At 39.9% G+C, this 21,510-nt stretch overlaps 1 pseudogene; it reads right to left on the reverse strand.

Annotated features, from left to right (window-relative positions):
- Positions 1–8,307: 8,307 nt before the first annotated feature.
- Positions 8,308–21,510, reverse strand: part of LOC141499594 (sodium-dependent serotonin transporter-like) — a 38,994-nt pseudogene continuing 25,791 nt past the window's right edge.

A 21,510-nucleotide genomic window follows, 5' to 3' on the forward strand; every position in this document is an offset into this window, starting at 1 on the left:
ATACGTGAAGGTGAAAATGGCAAGCTTTCACAGCTGAATACTTCTATGGTATAATGGAAATAGCTAGATTATAAATCTGAGTATCTAAAAGAATGGTAGTATTCTCAACAGAAGTAGGGGAAGAGTTCAGGGAGAAGGTTTGGGATATGTTTGGCTTCAGATGTCTACAAGATATCTTATTTGAAATACATAATAAACCATTGCTGATATGGGACTGAACCTGGGGGAAAAATGGGGATAGTCATACATATTCAGGATTCATCAGCATGGTGATCATAATGAATCTTATCCAATCAACTTTTATTTTATTTTATTTTTTTATTAAAGATATTATTTGAGTTTTACAATTTCCCCCCCATCTTACTTCCCTCCCCCCACCCCCCCCAGAAACCAATCTGTCAGTCTTTACTTTGTTTTCATGTTGTACACTGATCCAAATTAAGTGCAATGAGAGAGAAATCATATCCTTAAGGAAGAGACAAAAATTTTAAGAGATAACAAGATCAGACAATAAGATATGTTTTTTTCCCCCTAAATTAGAGGGAATAGTCCTTGAACTTTGTTCAAACTCCACGGCTCTTTCCCTGGATACAGATAGTATTCTCCATCGCAGACAGCCCAAAATTGTTCCTAATTGTTGCATTGATGGAATGAGCAAGTCCTTCAAGGTTGAACATCACCCCCATGTTGCTATTAGGGTATACAGTGTTTTTCTGATTCTGCTCATCTCACTCAGCATCAGTTCATGCAAATCCCTCCAGGCTTCCCTGAAATCCCATCCCTCCTGGTTTCTAATAGAACAATAGTGTTCCATGACATACATATACCACAGTTTGCTAAACCATTCCCCAGTTGAAGGACATTTACTTGATTTGCAATTCTTTGCCACCACAAACAGGGCTGCTATGAATATTTTTGTACAAGTGATGTTTTTACCCTTTTTCATCACCTCTTCAGGGTATAGACCCTGTAGTGGTATTGCTGGGTCAAAGGGTATGCTCATTTTTGTTGCCCTTTGGGCATAGTTCTAAATTTCTCTCCAGAAAGGTTGGATGAGTTCACAGCTCCACCAACAGTGTAATAGTGTCCCAGATTTCCCACAACCCTTCCAACAATGATCATTATCCTTTCTGTTCATACTGGCCGTCTGAGAGGCATGAGATGGTACCTCAGATTTGCTTTAATTTGCATTTCTCTAATAATTAATGATTTAGAGCAATTTTTATATGACTATGGATTGCTTCATCTGTAAATTGCCTTTGCATATCCTTTGACCATTTGTCAATTGGGGAATGGCTTTTTTTAAAAAATTTTTTTAAAACTATGACTCAGTTCTCTGTATATTTTGGAAATGAGTCCTTTGTCAGAATCATTAGTTGTAAAGATTGTTTCCCAATTTACTATATTTCTTTTGATTTTGGTTACAGTGGGTTTTATCTGTGCAAAAGGTTTTTAATTTAATGTAATTAAAATCATCTAGTTTGTTTTTGGTGATGTTCTCCAACTTTCCCTTAGTCATAAACTGCCCCCCTTTCCTCAGATCTGACAGGTAAACTAGTCCTTGATCTTCTAATTTGCTTATAGTATTGTTTTTTATGTACAAATCCTGTATCCATTTGGATCTTATCTTGGTAAAGGGTGTGAGGTATTGGTCTAATCTAAGTTTCTTCCATACTAACTTCCAATTTTCCCAGCAGTTTTTGTCAAAGAGAGAGTTTTTATCCCAATAGCTGGACTCTTTGGGTTTATCAAACAGCAGATTACTATAATCATCTCCTGCTTTTGCACCTAGTCTATTCCACTGATCCACCACTCTATTTCTTAGCCAATAACACACAGTTTTGATGACTGATGCTTTATAATATAATTTTAGATCAGGTAGGGTTAAGCCCCTTTCTTTTGTACTTTTTTTCATTAAAATTTTTCATTAATTTCATCTTTTCATTAAATCCCTGGCAATTCTTGACTTTTTCTTTCTCCATCTGAATTTACTTACAATTTTTTCTAATTCATTAAAGTAATTTTTTGGAATTTTGATTGGTAGGGCACTAAACAGGTAGTTTAGTTTTGGTAGAATTGTCATTTCTATTATAGTAGCTCTACCTATCCATGAGCAGTTGATATTTGTCCAGTTATTTAGATCTGATTTAATTTGTGTGAGAAGTGTTTTTATAATTGTTTTCAAAAAGTTTCTGAGTCTGTCTTGGCAAATAGACTCCAAGGTATTTTATATTGTCTGAGTTTACTTTGAATGGGATTTCTCTTTCTAGCTCTTCCTGCTGTATCTTGCTAGACATATATAGAAAAGTTGGGGATTTATGGGGGTTTATTTTATAACCTGCAACTTTGCTAAAATTGCTAATTGTTTCCAGTAGGTTTTTGGATGATTTCTTGGGATTCTCTAGGTAGACCATCATGTCATCTGCAAAGAGTGAGAGTTTTATCTCTTCCTTCCCAATGCTAATTCCTTCAATTTCTTTTTTCTTCTCTAATTGCTGAAGCTAACATTTCTAATACGATATTTAATAGCAGTGGTGATAATGGACACTCTTGTTTCACCCCTGCCAATCAACCTTTATTAAGAGCAAACTAAGTTTAAGGCAACTTGATGGATAATGGGGAGACGAAGAAAAAATGAAGTAGTTCTTGCCTCCTTAGAACTTACAATCTTTCATGGAGATACAACATATACACAGGTAAGTATCTAGCTAATTATAGAGGATGAAGGAGAGAGTGCTAAGGGCTCAGCAGATCAAGAAAAGTTTCTTTTGGAAAATGGGGAATGGGTTGAGCCTTGAAGGAGCTTACATTTCCATCTCAATACAGAGGGATCAGAAGATGAGCTCTCACCTTTAGTATCATTTAATTATTGATAACCATGCATTTTATAAATGGGAAACACCCAGTCTCAAAGTAATTAAGTATTTTGTCACCAGCCAAATTTGTCTTTTACTTTCCTAGAAAAGAATCATGTCCCTGGAAACAATAATTTGGGGTTCGATATATTTAGTTCAATTTTTTTGATTCCATTAATGATTGGCAGGAAAGTTTTGACCTGATTTTTGTTTGTTTATTTGTTTAGGACTAGTTCACATCTCTTTAGGCAGCCTGCTGTCCCTCTGTTCTCTGGGGACCACCATATTGGTGCAGTTTAGGACATTTCATTCCAGTACTCCCCAAGCTCAACAATCCATCAGCCTCGGGTTTCTAGTAGTTGGGATTACACATATGCACCACCTTGTGCAACTATTTCCATTAAAATAACAACAGCAGCAGCAACAACTATAACCATGCAATTTTGGAATTTTGGAGAATTTTATTTTATTTGGTCCATATCTGGGATGCCATTTATGTAGGAAATGCCCAACACAGACACTTCTTTTAAAAATATGAGTTACTTGAAGGACCATGGGGTAGTGACTTGTCCAAAGTCATACAACCAATTTGGACCAAAGATAGGACTCAAATCTTCTCACTCCAAGATGGGCTTACTTTGCACTGTCCCTCACTACCTTTTAAATTGTGCTCAGCATATTTAAAAACACCAACTGCAAATAAATTTTTTTAGATTTTTGCAAGGCAAATGGGGTTAAGTGGCTTGCCCAAGGCCACACAGCTAAGTGTTTGAGACCAGATTTGAACCCAGGTACTCCTGACTCCAAGGCCAATGCTTTATCCACTACGCCACCTAGCCTTCCCTGCAAATATTTTTAAGATCATATTTTCCTGAGGCATACTATCAAAATCATAACCTTGCTCCTATTATGTTCTTATATCCAGTGTGAGTTCTCTTCTACATACAAACAGGATGGTGTAATGGAATTAGTGGAATTTGAAATCAAATGCCTGTTCAGGCATTTTCAAATTGTATCCAACTTGGCCAGCTAGGTGGTACAGTGGATAGAGCACCGGCCCTGGAGTCAGGAGGACCTGAGTTCAAATCCAGACTCAGACACTTAATGATTACCTAGCTGTGTGACTGTGGGCAAGTCACTTAACCCCATTGCCTTGTAAAAAAACTAAAAAAAATTGTATTCAATTCTTTGCGTCTTCATTTGAGGTTTTCTTGGCAGAAATGCTGGAATGATTTGACATTTCCTTCTCTAGATCATTTTACAGGTGAGGAAACTGAGATAAACAGGTAAAATGACTTGCCTAGGGTCACACAGCTAGTAGGTATCTGGGATTGACACTGAACTCAAGTCTTCCTATGAATTCTCTTCTACTCCTTACAATCATTATGACTGGATAAGTCACTTTATTTCAATGGGTCTCCATTTCTTTACCTATAAAATAATGGGGTTGGATTGAATTTCCTTTCCTAGCCTTGAACCTATGATTCTAAGAAGCTCTAGAAGGAATGTTGGATTTATGTTTTGTGGATCTCAGTTTCCTTTTCTGTAAAATAAAGGGGCTAAGCTAGATGACCTTCCTTCTAGCTCTAAATATATATATATATCTTTGGTTTCATTTAAATGCAGTTAGAACTACAGACTCATTTTTGATGACCTCACTGTGAAACTGGTCTCATATATCAATAATTACATAGGACTGGGATTTTTACATCAAATTATTCAGTCAGAAGTGAGAAGCCCCATTGACTTGAATCAATCAAGAGTCTTAGAGAAGTGAGTTAATCAAGTTTGGAAGAAGTGAAAATGGTGGGAAGTGATACTACTAAGAAAATCTATTGAGATTCCTTGAGGGGGGGCAGCTAGGTGGCGTAGTGGATAAAGCACAGGCCTTGGAGTCAGGAGTACCTGGGTTCAAATACGGTCTCAGACACTTAATAATGACCTAGCTGTGTGGCCTTGGGCAAGCCACTTAACCCCATTTGCCTTGCAAAAAAAAAAAAATCTATAAAAAAAAAAGGAGATTCCTTGAGGACACTTATGGTTTTTGCATGAAATAGCAGTGGGCCACTAGGTGGCTCCATATTGCATAGGGAGCTGGGCCAGAAGTCTGGAAGACTCACTTTCTTGAGTTCAAATCTAGCCTCAGACTCTTTCTATCTGTGTGACCCTGGGCAAATCATTTCACCCTGCTTGACTCAGTTTCTCATCTGTAAAATGAGCTATAGAAGGAAATGGTGAAACATTCCAGTGTTTCCAACAACAAAATCCCAACTAGAGTCCCAAAAAGTTGAACACAACTGAAACAAAATGATAAATAAATCAGTTTGGAAGTGAGCATTTGAGTGTCTGGAAGCTAGAGGAGAAAACCATTTGGGGCTTATATGGGGAGAAAGTGAGGGGAAGAGCCTATGTCCCCTCTCTTCCTATTGGAAGTCTTTCCTGATCCCCACAGAAGGCAGACCTCTCCCTGCTCTAATTATAAAATGCTTTGGGGTAGATAGGTGGCTGAGTGTATAGAGTGCCAGCCCTAGAGTCAGGAGGACCTGAGTTCAAATATGATCCTCAGATACTTAATAATAATTGCCTAGCTGTGTGACCCTGGGCAAGTCACTTAACCCTACTGCCTTGCAAAAAAAAATTGCTTTACAAACCTTAAAACTCTATGGACTTAGGGGCAGTTAGGTGGTGCAGTGGATAGAACACCAGCCCTGGAGTCAGGAGTACCAGAGTTTAAATCTGGCCTCAAACACTTAATAATGACCTAGCTATGTAGCCTTGGGCAAGTCATTTAACCCCATTGCCTTGCCAAAAAAAAAGAAAAACTAAAAAAAACCCCAAAACTCTATGGACTTGTTAGCTATCTTTATTATAAGTAAATAAGGTATTAGATTGTCCCCAAAACTTACCTTGTGTTTACTCTATATACATGTTGTATTTACTTATCTTTGTATATCTTGAATCTCTCTTGTAAAATGAGAGGGACCTTGAGGCGAGAGACATCTGCCATTTTTGTCTTTGGTTCCCCAGTGCCTAGCAGTGTTGGAATGTTGTTGAAGCTTAATCAATATTTATTGAACCAAATGAAAGACAATTAGCATAAGGAGAAAGATGATTTCTGAAGGATCCCCAAAAGTTCCCAGGAGCTTTCCCCAAACTCTTAGAGTTCTTCAAGCTTTGATAGTTTTAACAAGTTTGAAGTTTTGGTGTTGAAAAGCTTTGTGTAACTTTGTATAACACTTTGTATAACTCCTGAGCATATGAAAAGAAGCAGGAAGGCTTGATACTAATTTCTCTCTTTTTTTCTTTTTTTTTCTTTTGGTTTTTGCAAGGCAGTGGGGTTTAGTGACTTGCCAAAGGTCACACAGCTAGGGAAGTATTAAGTGTCTGAGGCTGGATTTGAACTCAGTCCCCCTGACTCCAGGGCCGGTGCTCTATCCACTGGGTCACCTAGCTTCCTGATACTAATTTCTCTTAAGACTATCCAAAGATAAATATAGAAAATCTTTTCTAACAGTGTTTAAGGAAACAATCACTTCTGTCAAGGTTTGGAAAATGTTTTCCTCTCTAGAAGTCTAAGAGGAGGAGAATACCAAATTTGCCATTCACATTCTACCAATAAAAGAAACTGAGGCTGAGTCCAAAGTCATGCCCTAATCATTGTCAGAACCAGGTCTCCAAAGGAGCTCTCCTGATTTGAAGTCCAACTCTTCTTCCCATCCATCACCTTGTCCTGAGAGTCAAGGAGTTCTTTGGCCAATAGGCCTTCCTTGGCTTAATCTGTGTCTCTTTTGCCATAGTAGCCACAAGTCCTGCTCAGGGGTATGACAGACCATGTGACCCACCGCCAAGTTGTGCCCTGTGCCCTTCCACCAGGACTGGGCCCTGACCTCCAAGAAATAGGCATCAATAAGACAATCAGACGATTTTATCCTTTGACCTTCAAGAAAGGAAGGCAGCCCTCCCTGCTATTCCTGATCATGGAAGTATCAGAATTCTCATAAAAAAATGTGGAATCTAGAGCAGTCTGCAGGATTCCAATGATTCACTAAGGGTGTCTGTGAGATCTGAGTGAGCACGTGAGGAGTTACAGAGGAAACAGTATTGACTTTGGAGTCAGAGGAACTGGGTTCAAATCCCACCTCTAACAGTTACTTGCCTTGTGACCTTAGCTAAGTCATTCTCTGGGTTTTGATTTCTTTATAAGATGACATCATTGGACTCTGGGAAGTTTCTTTGCAGTTCTGGATTTGTGGTCTGATAGCAAATGACTTAGAGTTAGGAAGATCCAAGTTCAAATCTTGACTCAGACACACACAAGCCTTACGACTAGGGCAAGTCACCTCACTTTTGTCTTTCTCAGACTCCTCATCTATAAAATAGGTTTATTTTATTAATATTATTATCATTTTTTTGCAAGGCAAGGGGGTAAAGTGACTTGCCCAAGGTCACATAGCTAGGTAATTGTTAAATGTCTGAGGCTGGATTTGAACCCATATCCTCCTGATTCCAGGGTTGGTGCTCTAAATAGGTTTACTAATATCACTCAGCTCCCCAAATTGTTGTAAGACTCAAATGGGCTCATGTATGTAGAGTGCTTATGTGAATGTGCACTATTATTATTACTATTATTATTCTATGATCCAACTTTTATGCCTGTCTCTGTACTATTGCCTGTCTTGAATCAAGCGTATTTCTACAACCTAAAGGTGTAAGAAGCCCATGTGTTGTAAGAGAAAGAACACTGAATTTAGAGTCAAAGGACCTGAATTCAAGTATCCACCTTTGTCACTTCCTGCTGGTGTGATCTTTGGCATGCCACTTCTCTCTAGACTTGTTTCCTCCCTCTGCAAAATGAAAGGGATTAATTATCCCAGGTAACCTCATGCCTTTTCTCCAATTCCAGACCTGTGGTCCTTGCGTCAGAATGGGATTTTGTTACATACCAGAATAGACCTTGCCCCATTGAAGACGGGTTGACTAGGGATACTTTGTGAATTCAAACATTGGTTCCCATCTATGTGTTAATATAGCATAATTGCATATTTAATAAATAATTGTGGGCTCGGTCTCATCAGACTCCCTATGGCCAGGCAGCAAAGCTAGGTTTGACTCTAACTCCAGAGATTTATCCAATTTGGGGCAGCTAGGTGGTGTAGTGGTTAGAGCACCAGACTTGCAGATGGGAAGATCTAATTTCAAATCTGACCTTAGATACGTCCTAACAGTGTAACCCTGGGGAAATCACTTTATCTGTATTTTCTCATATGTAAAATGAAGACATACTGGAGAAGGAAATAGCAAACCACTCCTGTAACTTGGCTAAGAAGACTCAATGGACAAAGTCCATGGGATCACATAGAATCAGACACAACTGGATAATGAAATAGCCCATCTAACTAAGAGACAGGATTTTGCTTGCTCTAAGATGGGCAGAGGGCAAATGGGGGGATGACTATGGAGAATTAGAAGAGATCAGAGGAATCTCTGGGGGGCTGGAGACTTCTCTGTGACCTAATCCAAGAGAGCAGAAAGGCTTCAGATGTCTGGGTGGATCTGATGGAACGAAGGGGACATGATGCAGACAGATGGAATCCGATGGCTGCCCTTGACTTGGCTTCTTCTCTGGTCTCAAACAAATCTCCAGGCACTGGGAGGAAATATAAAGACCTTGTTAGAAGAGGCAAACAGCTGTTTCCTTAGGATCTTGTCAAAGATTAGTGCTATAGGAGATTGGTAGTTGGTCATATTCTCTACTCTTTCCCCTTTTAGTATGATCCCAAATCCCAAATCCCATCAAATTCCATTTATAATAGACTTGCAAATAATGGTACAAAACTGTAGCAACTTTCAAATCAGAAGGGAAAAGCATGCCTCGATGGCAACCATGGGGATATTAACAACTGTGCACATTCCTAGTGTACATTACAGTTTGCAAAGCTCTCTATATACACTTCCTCAGTGGAGACTTCAAACAATGCTGTCGCTGATCCAAGAGGGAGAGTTGGTCTTGGAGTCAGGATAACCTGAACTGATGACCTGCCTCAGGTACTTATTAGCTCTGTGGGCCAATCACTGGACTTTTCTGAACCCCAATTTCCCCATCTTTAAAATGAGAATAATAACAGCTCCAATCTTACAGGGTTGTTGTGAGGATCAGATGAGATGATTTTTAAAGTATTTTGCAATCCTTAAAGTATGTATAAATGTTAGTTATTGTTATATTTAAAGATGAGGTTACAGAAACCATGAGTTAAGTGACTTGCCCAAGGTCATATAACTCAGAAGAATCAGAGGCAGGATTCTAACCCAGGTCTTCCCAACTCCAAAGCTGAGTCTTCACAATAATAACAAGAACCATGAAATCTAGAAAAATGCATGGAACAGAATTTGATGTGAAGGAAAGTATCCTGCTTCTGTAGTCAGAGGTTATGGGTTCAAATTCTGCCCCCTCTTCTCCTTACCCTGGGAAGAGACTTATTTCCCTTCTTTACCTCCATTTCCTTTTCTGTAGAGTGAGCAGGACTGGATTAGATGATATTTGAGGTCCCTTCCAGCCCTAAATCGATGTTTGTTTTCTGACAAACCCACAATGTTTCTGTTATATTTGTTTGTTTTGGGCTCAGATCTGTGATTTTGCTATGTCATTAACTTGTGAAAGTGAATGCACACATTTTAAAAAAGCAACTGTAAATAATAGAAATATACGGGTTTGGGTAAATCATTTAAAACTCTTGTGTGTGTGTGTGTGTGTGTGTGTGTGTGTGTGTGTGTGTGTGTGTGTTGGAGTATTTGTTTCTGTCGACAGTTACAAAATTTAGAGTAAAATTATGGGCCCACTTGAAAGCAAACAAACAAACTCACTCATCCTTCTTCTCCAGGCAGCCTGGTAAATAATGGAAAGGGTATTGGACTCTGGGATAGCAGAGCCCTGGATTCCATTCCTGCCTCTATTATTCATTACCAAGAGTAAAACCAGTGAAATGATCAACTTTTAGAGTTGGAAGGGATTTCTAAGGCCATCTTGTTCAACACAATCAGAAGTGGGCCCCCTCCATCACATTCTAGAAGACTAATCTCCCTGTGTCCACTTGATCATGTTCAGTGATGGTGAATCCTCCCATTGTATTGTGGGATAATTCTCATGACTAGGAAATTTGTCCTTGTGAGATGCCTAAATCTGCCTCCTCACCACTTCTGCCTGGTCTTTGGGGCCAAGCAGGCTTAGTCTAATCCTCCTTCCTCTTTTCTATTCAAGAAGACAGTTCTCATTTCCCACTCCACCCTCCAAATTTTTTTCTTCTCCAAATTAAACGTGTCTGCTTTCTTCCACCCAGACTTACAGAACATGGTCTCAAGGACCTTCACCATCCTATTCAGTGTCCTCTGGATATACTTCAGCTTAACAATATCTTTCTTCAACTGGTGCCCAGGACTGAACACAACCTTCCAAATGAGGACTGACCAGGGTAGAGGACAAAAGGATTATCACCTCAGCCCTGGACACTAGCATTTGCCCTGACTATATTTTTTCTTTTTTTTAGGTTTTTGCAAGGCAAATGGGATTAAGTGACTTGCCCAAGGCCACACAGCTAGATAATTATTAAGTGTCTGAGACTGGATTTGAACCCAGGGCTGACTCCAGGGCTGGTGCTTTATCCACTACGCCACTACGCCACCCCTACCCTGACTGTATTTTTGAGGAACCTGGTTAAGATAAGTGAATCTTGATGTGTTATTAGACACCTTGAACTCATTATCAGTTGTTTTTAATTTCCCCCTAACTTCTTTCACCATCCTTGGTGGTAGTAATGCCCAGAGGCATTCCAAAGGCATGGAAACTTCCCTTAGTTTTTTTTAACCCAGGCCTGGAGAAAAAAATGACCTGCTTGAGAGATTCAGATGTCCAGATAAGTTTGTAGGCCATGTAGATGGGGATACAGATAAATGATGAAGCACCAATCAGATGTCCAATGGAGATGCTCCAGTCTGGATAGTAGTAGTCAAACAGCATAAGAGGAGACTGGTCCAGGAGGGAGCTGATAATTGTAAACTGTGGGAGGTGTGTGGAGGAGAGAAAAGGAGAGAAAAGGAAGTCAGAACGATCTATTCATTTTCTGATTTGACAAACATTTCTTGTGACCACTCTGTGCAGAGCACTGTCGGGTGTTAGTGAGTAGGGAGGAACAAGGATAAATGACCCCTCTACAACCTGGATCCCACCTCCTCCTTCAGGATTACTTCATGTTATTATACTACATGTATTCTCCATTCCAACCATACTGACCCATTCTTTGCTGTGTGTGAGATCTTATCCCCCACTTCTAGGCTCCTATATAGGCTCCTATAATCTGGAATATTGATAATGATCATCATGGCAAACATTTAGAGCACACCTTAAGGTTTGTAAAATGCTTTACAAAAATTTATAGGATCTTATCTGTAAACAATTCTGAGAGATAAGGGGTGTTATGATACCCTTTCTGAAGCCACAGTGGCTCTCGGGTAGATGACTATCTTCCAGATGAAAGATCAGTCTATTGAGGAAGAGTCAGTCAAGAATCTTGTTGGCAATGACAGAGAAATGGGGAGGGGAGAAAGAGGGGTGGGGGGTGGGGAGAGAGAGAGAAAGAAAGAGAGAGAGAGAGAGACAAAGACAGAGAACGAGAGAGACAGAGTCCCTCTCATAGGACAACATGTTCCTTTATAGAAATGAACACAGGAGGCATCCTTGAGCTCCTGGGGGATGAGATCCTCTTGCCATATCACCCAGAAGACTTCAGTCACCTTTTGTATAAGCTGTAGATCCCTTACCTTGTAGATCTGTACTGGAATAGAATCAACACCAGCAATTTACCTCATGAAAGGAACCTAATGACATTCAGCATCTCTTTTTCAGTTGGAAATTTGGTTAGAGAGGGCTTGACTTCAACAAGAGACACATGGTCGATAACTTTGACATTGGTTGCCAAATTGGTCTGTTGAGATTGCTCTGGAAGTGTTCAGCCCGACCCTCCAGGATCCTATCCTTGTTACTGGCCAGTGAAGAGTAATTGAGATGCACCAGAGATCTTTGGTCCAAGAAGAGCCTTCAAGGCAATGGAGAAACATTTTAGATTATTGTTGCTGTTGGTGTAAAATTGAATCTCATCTTGCTTCTTTCTGAGCCAAGAATACTCTCTTTGTATTGCTGTATCTCTCTTTGCTTGCACTTTACTTTTTTTTTTAGATTTTTCAAGGCAATGGGGTTAAGTGGCTTGCCCAAGGCCACACCGCTAAGTGTCTGAGGTCGGATTTGAGCCCAGGTACTCCTGATTCCAAGGCTGGTGCTTTATCCACTGTGCCACCTAGCCTCCCCATGCATTTTACTTTTGATGGAATAAAACACTGCCTTCTTGGAGATGGATGGGCTGTCCTTCTGGTGAACCCTGTGGAAGTTTCATTTCTCCTGTAGCAGCTTCTGAATTTCCACATTACTTTTGCCAAACCAATTCTAATGTTTATGAATTTTCAGACCCAAATGAACAAAGGCAGTGTTATATACAAATCTTTGAAAGCTGCCCTCTCCTTTTCTGCTATACTCTTGCTGTGTGTTGACTCAACTTTCCTTCCAGATCAGCAATGAACTGTTTAATGCACCGAGAAGGATTGAGGAATGGTCACCATGGTGTTTGCTGCTTTACAACTCTAGGAGAAATGCCAGGAGCACAACAAGGGTCTAAACCCAATGTTCATTGATCTGACCAAGGTCTTTGATACTGTCAGTCATGAGGGCTTGGGGAAGATGATGGTAAAATGTTGCTTGCAGAAATTCGTCAATATTATATGTCAGCTCCATGATGGCATGTTTACATAGGTTCTGTATAAAAGATAATGCTTTTACATTTTCTCAGTCACCAATGGAGTTCTAAAGCAGTGCTATGTTCTTGCTTCTATGTTTTTTGTGATGTCAGAAGCTTTCAAATGAGGACAAAATTGCATAAAGGTCAATTATTGCATTTATGATAAACTATTAACTTGAAAAGGTTACAAATCAAGATGAAAGTAGAGGGAGAACTGATATTTGACTTTTGTTCACAGATGATTGTGTACTCAATGCAGCTTCTGAAGCTGAGATGCAAGAGAAGATGGATCAGTTCTCTACCATTTGTGCCAATTTTGGTCTTAAATTCAAACCAAGAAAACTGAGGTTTTTCATTAGCCAACACTGTATCATCCATTCACGGAACCATTGGTCACAGTAATGGAGAAACTTTCAATGCTTTGGCAGTATACTTTCCAGGGATGTCCACATAGATGATGAGATTGATTCATGCGTTGCCAGAGCTAGTTCAGTGTTTCAGAAGTCTGAAGGAAAGTGCGAGAAAACTGAAGGTCTGCAGAGCCATTGTGCTAATCCCATTGTCATTTGACTGTAAAACCTGGACAATTTTCCAGTGCCATGACAGGAAACCGAATCACTTCCATCTGAATTGTTTTAGGAAGATTCTGAGGATTATCTGGCAAAAAAAAAAAAAAACCAAACTGGACACTGAGGTCCTTTCTTGGGTGAACTGCCAAGCATTCAAATTCTACTGCAGAGAGAACAGTTTTGATGGGTAGGCCAAGACATTGGGGGGCCAAGCATATGTTTGCTTGAAAGACTATTTTACAGAGAACCCACACATAGCAGGAACTCACATGGAGGTCAGAAGGATGAATACCAGGACACTCTCAAGGTCTCTCTGAACAACCTTGGAATCAATTGCATGACATGGGAGATGCTAGTACAGAATCACCCAGTATGGTATTCCCACATCAAAGAAAGCACTGTATTCTATGAATGAAGCAGAATTGCAGCAGCACAAAAGAAATATGAGATGTACAAATCTAGAGACATCCCCATCCCAGATATTCTGAACTATTTGTGCCTGTGGTAGAACCTTTGGGTCTTATATTGGTTTGATCAACCACAACTGAACACATTGTACCCTGACTCCATCATTGTGATATCATTGGTTCTCTTAAAAAATGAAGGCTACATAACCACATTATGATGCCCATTATTCAGATGAGGAACTGAAGCAGATGAGGGCCAAGTGACCTTCCTGGGAACACACATCTAGAAGATGCTTGGAGCTAGTTCAGCCCTCAGGTTTTCCAACTAGTGGAGTGAGGAATGCATAGCTTAGGTGGCACTTCCCAAATAAGGCATTTCTCAATTCCCATCCAAAATCCCCATTTGTTAGAACCTGTACCTTCTTGATATGACTGGATATCTTAGCATGAAGTCACCTGTACACATGTGATATCCCTGCAGTAGAATGCAAATTTTTTGAGGGCACTATTTACATTAGGTCTTGCAGACAGTGTGGTGCAGCAAATCTGGCCCCAGACACTTACTGGTTGTATAACATTGAGTAAGTGAAATTCTATTTGCCTCAGTTTCACATTTGTAAAATGAATTGGAGAAGAAAATGACAACTATTAGGTTGGGAGTCAGATAAAATCACTTTGCCTTTCTAGGTCTCAACTTTCTCAACTGTAATATGAGAGACTGGACCAGATTACATTGTAAGTTCCTTTTTGGCTCTAAATCTGTGATGGATGGGATTTTTGGTAGATACTCATGGGACCAGGGCCTTCTAAGCATATGGAATAACATGAGTCAGAGTTTAAAGTTAGAAAGGCATGAGATAAAGACAAGAGACAGCAAGCAGTTCAACCGGATGGAGAATCTCAGACTTCGAGCTGGGACTCCAACTCTGTCAATTTACATATGAGGAAACTGAGGCTTAGATAGGTTAAGTGAGTCACCCAAATTCAATCCTTCCACCCCAAGTCAGTGAATTATTTACAACTAATGAGGATAATAATAATATTAATAATAATTTTATTTAGTTTCCTTTGCTGGATCATCATATCTGTAATTTCTGCCAGGTGTGTTATTTCCCCCAAGGTTCTGAAATTTCTTTCTTTATTAATTAATTGACTAATTCATTTGTTTTTATTTTAAGGCAATGGGGTTAAGAGTGACTTGCCCAAGGTCACAGAGCTAGGCAATTATTAAGTGTCTGAGGCCGCATTTGAACTCAGGTCCTCCTGACTTCAGGGCCGGTGCTCTATCCACTGCACCACCTAGCTACCCTCAAGGTTCTGTCCTGGGTCCTCTTCTCTTCTCTCTCCATACCTCTTCATTTGGTGATTTCATCAGCTTCCATCAATTCAATGATCATCTCTATTCTGATGGCTCTCAGTTCTACCTATCCAGCCCTAACTTCTAGTCTTCCATCTCCAACTGCTCATTAGATGTCTCCATGTGAATGTCCTAAACACCTTAAACTCATCATGTCTAAAACTTGAACTAATGATTTCTCCTCAAGTCTTTCTCTCTTCCTATATTTCTAATTATTTTCAATAGTACCACCATTCTCCCAGTTACTCAGGCTCATGAGTTAGAGGCCATTCTCCATCTTTCTCACCTTCATGGTGATGATGATGATGATGATGATGATAATAAAATAAAGAAATTGGATTCTATGACCTCTGAAGTCTCTTCCAGGTCTCGATGTATGAGCCAATGAATTTAACTGGGCAGTTTGGGGGCACAGTGGATATGCTGCCAGCCCTGGAATCAGGAGGACCTGAGTTCAAATATGGCCCAGACACTTACTACTTGTATGAGCCTGTGTGAGTCAAATTCTATTTGCCTCAGTTTCTGCATTGTAAAATGAATTAGAGAAGAAAGTGACAAAAAAGCTCCAGTGTTTTTGCTATGAAAACCCCAAATAAGGTCACAGGGAGTTGGACATGAGTGAAATGACTCAACAACAGCATAAACTTAAACTTTCTATGCCTCAGTTCACTCATCTGTAAAACAAGGTTTTGATGGCCTTTGAGATCCCTTCCAGTTCTAGATCTATGATCCAATGAGAAAAGTAGTATTTATCAAAATAGATATAATAAAGAGTTAATTATGAAATTTAAATATAGAAAAGCTGAAAAATGACTTTGGAGTCAAAGGACCTGATTTCTAATCCTCTGTGTCATTACTGAGTTTTGTGACTTGGAAGTGTCCTTCAAACTTGGACCTAAGTCTGCCCCCCCCCATAAAATAAGGCAATTGGACAATTGTGAACTTTGTGTCCTTTCTAACTTTGCATCTGATGAGTCAGGAATTATAGATTCTGGGTGGGGGGAAATGTCTCACAAAACTCTATTTCTGTAAGATGGTGATAAGTTTTATTCTTTTCATTCCTGGGAATGTATTAAAAATGTGATGATAAATACTGTGTTTTGTCCTCTTGGGAGGGTTTACTTCAATGAAGAGTATACTCACTGCTAAGAAGGCAGGGCTGATGGTTACCTAGCATATCTTCCAGAACAGACCTGGGCTGAAGCCAAGCATGACCTTCACATCGTGACAGAACTGTCGGATTCCTAAGCAGGGAGAACAGTATATATCAGCTGCCTTCCTCATTGACCTCAATCTCAGCAGTGGAATATATTGGAGAAAGGAAGAAAACTTCCCTTTCAATATTTACCAGGCCCATGATAATTAGTTGAAACACTTTCACCTGTCCATCCAAACCCTACCTCACCAAACCCTTGTTCAACCTGCCTAATGTGATTCCTCTTTCTGAGAAATTCTCTCTCTTTTCTCATATAAAAAGCCCTTTGAGAGCAAGGACATTCTTGCTTTTTTCTATTTGTATCTCCAGAACTTAGTCAAATAATTATTAAATACTTAATATTTTTTTAGGTTTTTGCAAGGCAATGGGGTTAAGTGGCTTGCCCAAGGCCACACATCTAGGCAATTATAAAGTGTCTAAGGCTAGATTTGAACTCAGGTCCTCCTGACTCCAGGGTTGGTGCTTTATCCACTGTGCAACCTAGCCACCCCTGTTAAATACTTAATAAATACTTTTTTCCATCCATTTATTCATCCATTTATCCATTTATTCATTCAGAGTTAAAGGTGATGAACAGGGTTAGAGATACAGGGACATCACAGCAATAGGGAAAGCCTGTGTTCCTTAGCTTGTGACATCTGATTTGAAAACTTTCTGATTTCATAAGAGTGAAGACATCTACATCAACCCTAGAAGCAGCTAAAATAATCAGATCAACGCTTTAAGACCTAGAGCAATGGAGAAGGCGCTTAGGATGATTAACACAGACTAGCTTGTCCAGCGAGAGAAGAAGGAAACTTCTAGATGACATGTTATGGCTGCTGTGAATTAGCTAATATGGCTGTTAAATGTCCATATCCTCATGAGCATGCGGATAGGAGTTAAATGAAACAAATGAGTTTCTTAGATTTCTTGTTCTCTCTTACAGTTCAGGGGACTGAAAGAAAGGATGGAAACAGATTCCAGCCCAGAAGTGTGATTTGTCATGGGATTGGAAATAGAAAATGTTTGGAAAGTTCAGTGTTCTGTGATATAGATTTCTATAAGGCATGATTACTGTGCTTCTAATGGGCTCTAATTAAATTCTTGTCTATTTGAGATCTGGATGTGAGCAGCCTAAATAATGGATTGGGAAAGAAGGAAAGCGGTAGCATTAGGGGTACCACAAAAATAATCTGCTGTATAATAGTAAATAGGTCAGTTGTCCTCTGGTCCTGAAGAGGATTATGACATTAAGGAACTGATGTCAGGCATACTTGTAATTTGAATTAAAGTGGGGGTGTAGTGCTGCCTGATTAACAGATACCTATACCATGGTTCTTACTGCTGCTACAGATAATCTGTTATGCAAAGGCACAACAGATATAGAAAGAGAGTCTCTTTCCTTTCATCCAGTCCCCAAAGGAGTCTGGTTTTGTATTTTTGTTTTTTATTTATGTATATTTATGTGTATAAATTTAATATTTTATTAATATATACATTTAATAAATTTAAATATATATTATTTATATTTTTGGTTTTTGCAAGGCAATGGGGTTGACTTCCCCAAGATCACACAGCTAGGTAATCATTAAGTGTCTGAGATCACATTTGAACTCAGGACCTCCTGACTCTAGGACTGGTGCCACCTAGCTGAACCACTGTATTTATTTTTACCATAAAACCAAGAAACAGCAATTGTCTCCAAGAACACCACAGCCAGGATGGAGCAGTTGGCACCAAATTCTTCCAGGAGTTTGATCACATATGCACCTCCCTAGAACAAAAACAAAAAATTCAGCTTCAGGGATGTCTGTAGCATTGTACTCTGAAGGAACACCTATATAGGGCAAAGGAAATGGTGGAGTTCCAAGGAAAGAGCCCCAAACAAGCAATTAGAAGACACCTCCACTGCCTCACAAGGAGACCAAGGGACTCTTTCTTTGTTTTTCATTCTCAGAGCCCCAGTTTTCCCACATTTAAAATGAGTAAGTACTCTGATACAAAGGAAATAATCTTCTGAGTGCAGTTGGATTTTGTCAAAGGATATAAATTTGAATCTCAGCTTGTTTGCTTCCAAGCTGTGTGATGTATGACAAGACAACCTGCCTGGGCCTCAATTTCCCCTAAAAAGAAGAGGGTTGAACTGTATGACCTCTCAAGTCTTTCCAGCTCTGAGTTTATTCTCCTTTGGTCCTAGATCCCTTGGTTGTATATTATGAAGAAGACTGGAATCTTTCTTTTTTTTCCCTTTTTCAAGACAATAGGGTTAAGGGACTTGTCCAAGATCACACAGCTAAGGCAATTATTAAGTGTCTGAGGCTGAATCTGAACTCAGGTCCTCCTGACTCCAGGGCCGGTGGAGTTCTATTCACTGAACCACCTAGCTGCTCATATATATGGTATTCTTTTTTTTTTTCCTTTGGGTTTTGCAAGGCAACGGAGTTAAGTGACTTGCCCGAGGTCACACAGCTAGGTAATTATTCAGAGTCTGAAGTTGGATTTGAACTCAGGTCCTCCTGACTCCAAGTTCTCTATCCACTGTGCCACCTAGCTGCCCCTAAATAGAATCTTTCTAATGATTTTGATTTAGAATGATTTGGAAAAAAAACCTATTGGAGATGTTATCATTATCCATTACCTCTACCACCAATATCTACTGAATTTACCTGTTTCCAATTGCCTCAGTTTTCACTTGTACTTCTGCAGGAATAGATGGTTGGGCAGTAATCAGACTGGGCTCCTATAGAGATTAAAAAGCCTGAATAATGTAAAGCCAGAGAAGTAACCAGTGAAAGTTCAAATTTCCCAGCAGGCATAAGCTCATAGATTTAGAACAAGAGACTTTGGGGGTCATTGAGTCAATCCCTTTCATTTACAGAGAAGAAATTGGGATCCCAGGGAAGTGAAGGAATCTTGCCCAAAGCTCACCTAGACAGTCAAGAAGTGGCAAAAGTGAGACTTGAACCCTGACCCTCTGGCCCCAAATCCACTGCAATTACTATTACTATTTACAATTATTTTCTTTAGTGTTTTAGTTCTGGGCTAAAGTTTGTATCATGAGGGGTATCTATACAAACCAAGGTAGAAACGTGTTAAGACCTTTCCTTCAACAATGTCTTTTATTACTTGGGGGGAAAGGAAGAAGGTGACAAATGAGGATATCTACAATTACCCCTCAGGAGAGGGACAGAAGGATCACATCGGGTACAGGGAAGGGTGGGAATTCAAGCCTTGGTTGATAGTTGGTCCCACATCAGCTTGCTCTGCTATGGCTCTCTCTACAGTTTGGGGGCCTGAAAGCCATCATCACGGCTCTGATAGATGAATACCCACAGATACTCATGGCAAACAGTAGAAATTCTTCCTTGGTTCATTTGCAAGGTAGTCGGGTAGGAAGGTAGATAGTGGAAAGAACACAAAGCCACTACTGGGGAGGCTGCTGGGAAAGGATGAGAGTAGGGTAGGTCCTTCATGGAGAGGGGTTCTCCTGAGGTCTGGTCACCAGGGGAAGGCAACTGTTGGAGACAGCTTTCTTTTTTACTTTCCATTATTCTTCCTAACCAGATGCTCAGCTTAATTGATTTGATGTGGCCATAAAACTCAAGATGCTGTTACTGTCCAGCCATAGATTTCAATGCCTTGGGACAAAGCTCAAGCTCCTCTGTCCTGATTATAGCTCTGAGTGCAGCTTGTAATGACAAAGAAATTCTACAACCCCAGGTTATGTTTTTATATCTTACTCATGGCTGGTAAATATGGCTCAGTGGATAGAGCACTAGATCTGGGATCAGGAATATCTGAATTTAAATCCAAACTCAGATATTTACTAACTGTGTTACCTTGGATAAGTCCCTTAACCTGTCTGCTTCAGTTTCCTCATCTGTAAAATGGGGTGGGGGGACAAAAATTAGACCCCAGGATTCTTGGAAGGATGACATTAGGTAATATGTACTATGTCAACCTTAAAGTGGGATATAAATGCTGATCAGTCTTCTTATTCTTGGTCTCCTTTTTCATCATCCAATCATCATTTCCTTTTCCTCCTCCTCCTCCTCCTCCTCCTCCTCCTCCTCCTCCTTCTTCCTTTCCTTTTTCTTCTTTCTCCTCTGATTTCTTCTTCCCTTCTTTCTTCTTCTCCTTCTGCCTCTTCTCCCTTTTCTTCTTCCTCCTCGTCTTCCTCTGATTGTTGTTAGCTCTCCCTTTCCTTCTCTTCCTCCACCTCACCATCACATTCAGAGGTGACTAACATCTACTTAGCCTAGATAGATGCATTTGGGACAAAAACAAATAAACTTTAGTTCCATTTTTCAGCCTAAATATAAAACTACTCAATTCCTAATTTCCCCAAGCCACAGAATAAACCTACAAACTCCAGGGTAGGGCTTGTTGCCTGGATCAGTTGTATGTTTTACTTAACTTGTTGAAATCAGAACCCAAATTGAGATCTGAGTATCAGTGAGGAATCAACACACATCCTTTCAATTTCCTTTGCCCAGTAGATGGGTTCATATGCTATGAATAAATCCTAGTTAGATTAGTTGCAGGCGAGTTTCTGTCTCTGTGCCTTGAAGCCATGGACTAGATTGGTAACATAAGAAAGAAGAACATTCCATTTAAATGCGATGTCAAATAATGAATCTTCTATTGAATTGTATCATTTCTCATAGGTAATATTTCCCTGTTTTTAGATAACAACTGATGTTTATAGACTGCTTTGATATTTGTAAAACATTTTGCCTATTTTCTCATTTGTGTCTCAAAAAAGACTTCTAAGGGCTTTATAATATATGGCGATATTAGCCATATATTATAGCTGGAGAAACTAAAGCCAAGAGAGATTAGGTGACTTGGCTAGAGCCACCCAACTCATTAGAGTGAGAGGCAAGATTTCAACCCAGATCTTACTTGTTCCAAGTCCAGTATTCAGCACTCTATCTATTAGGCTATCCTGTCTCCCCATTGGTGAATGGGGCTCAGTCCCCCACTAGGGAGAGAAACAGAAGCTCTGGTGCAGCCTGAGCATCCTCAAATTTGTGTGAACCCCGTTTCTTCCCGGCCACAGTGCCCAGATAGATCACTCACCCAACTTCTCCATACTCACATGGGTCAGCGTGGCAAGTGAGCCCAGAAAACAAATAGCCACCAGGCCCAGGACTAAGAACTCCCTCCTTGGGAGAGGATCTGCAGGTATTCATCTATCAGAGCCGTGATGATGGCTTTCAGGCCCCCAAACTGTAGAGAGAGCCATAGCAGAGCAAGCTGATGTGGGACCAACTATCAACCAA

The sequence above is a fragment of the Macrotis lagotis genome, chromosome X, assembly GCF_037893015.1.
Source record: "Macrotis lagotis isolate mMagLag1 chromosome X, bilby.v1.9.chrom.fasta, whole genome shotgun sequence".
Lineage (NCBI taxonomy): Eukaryota > Metazoa > Chordata > Mammalia > Peramelemorphia > Peramelidae > Macrotis > Macrotis lagotis.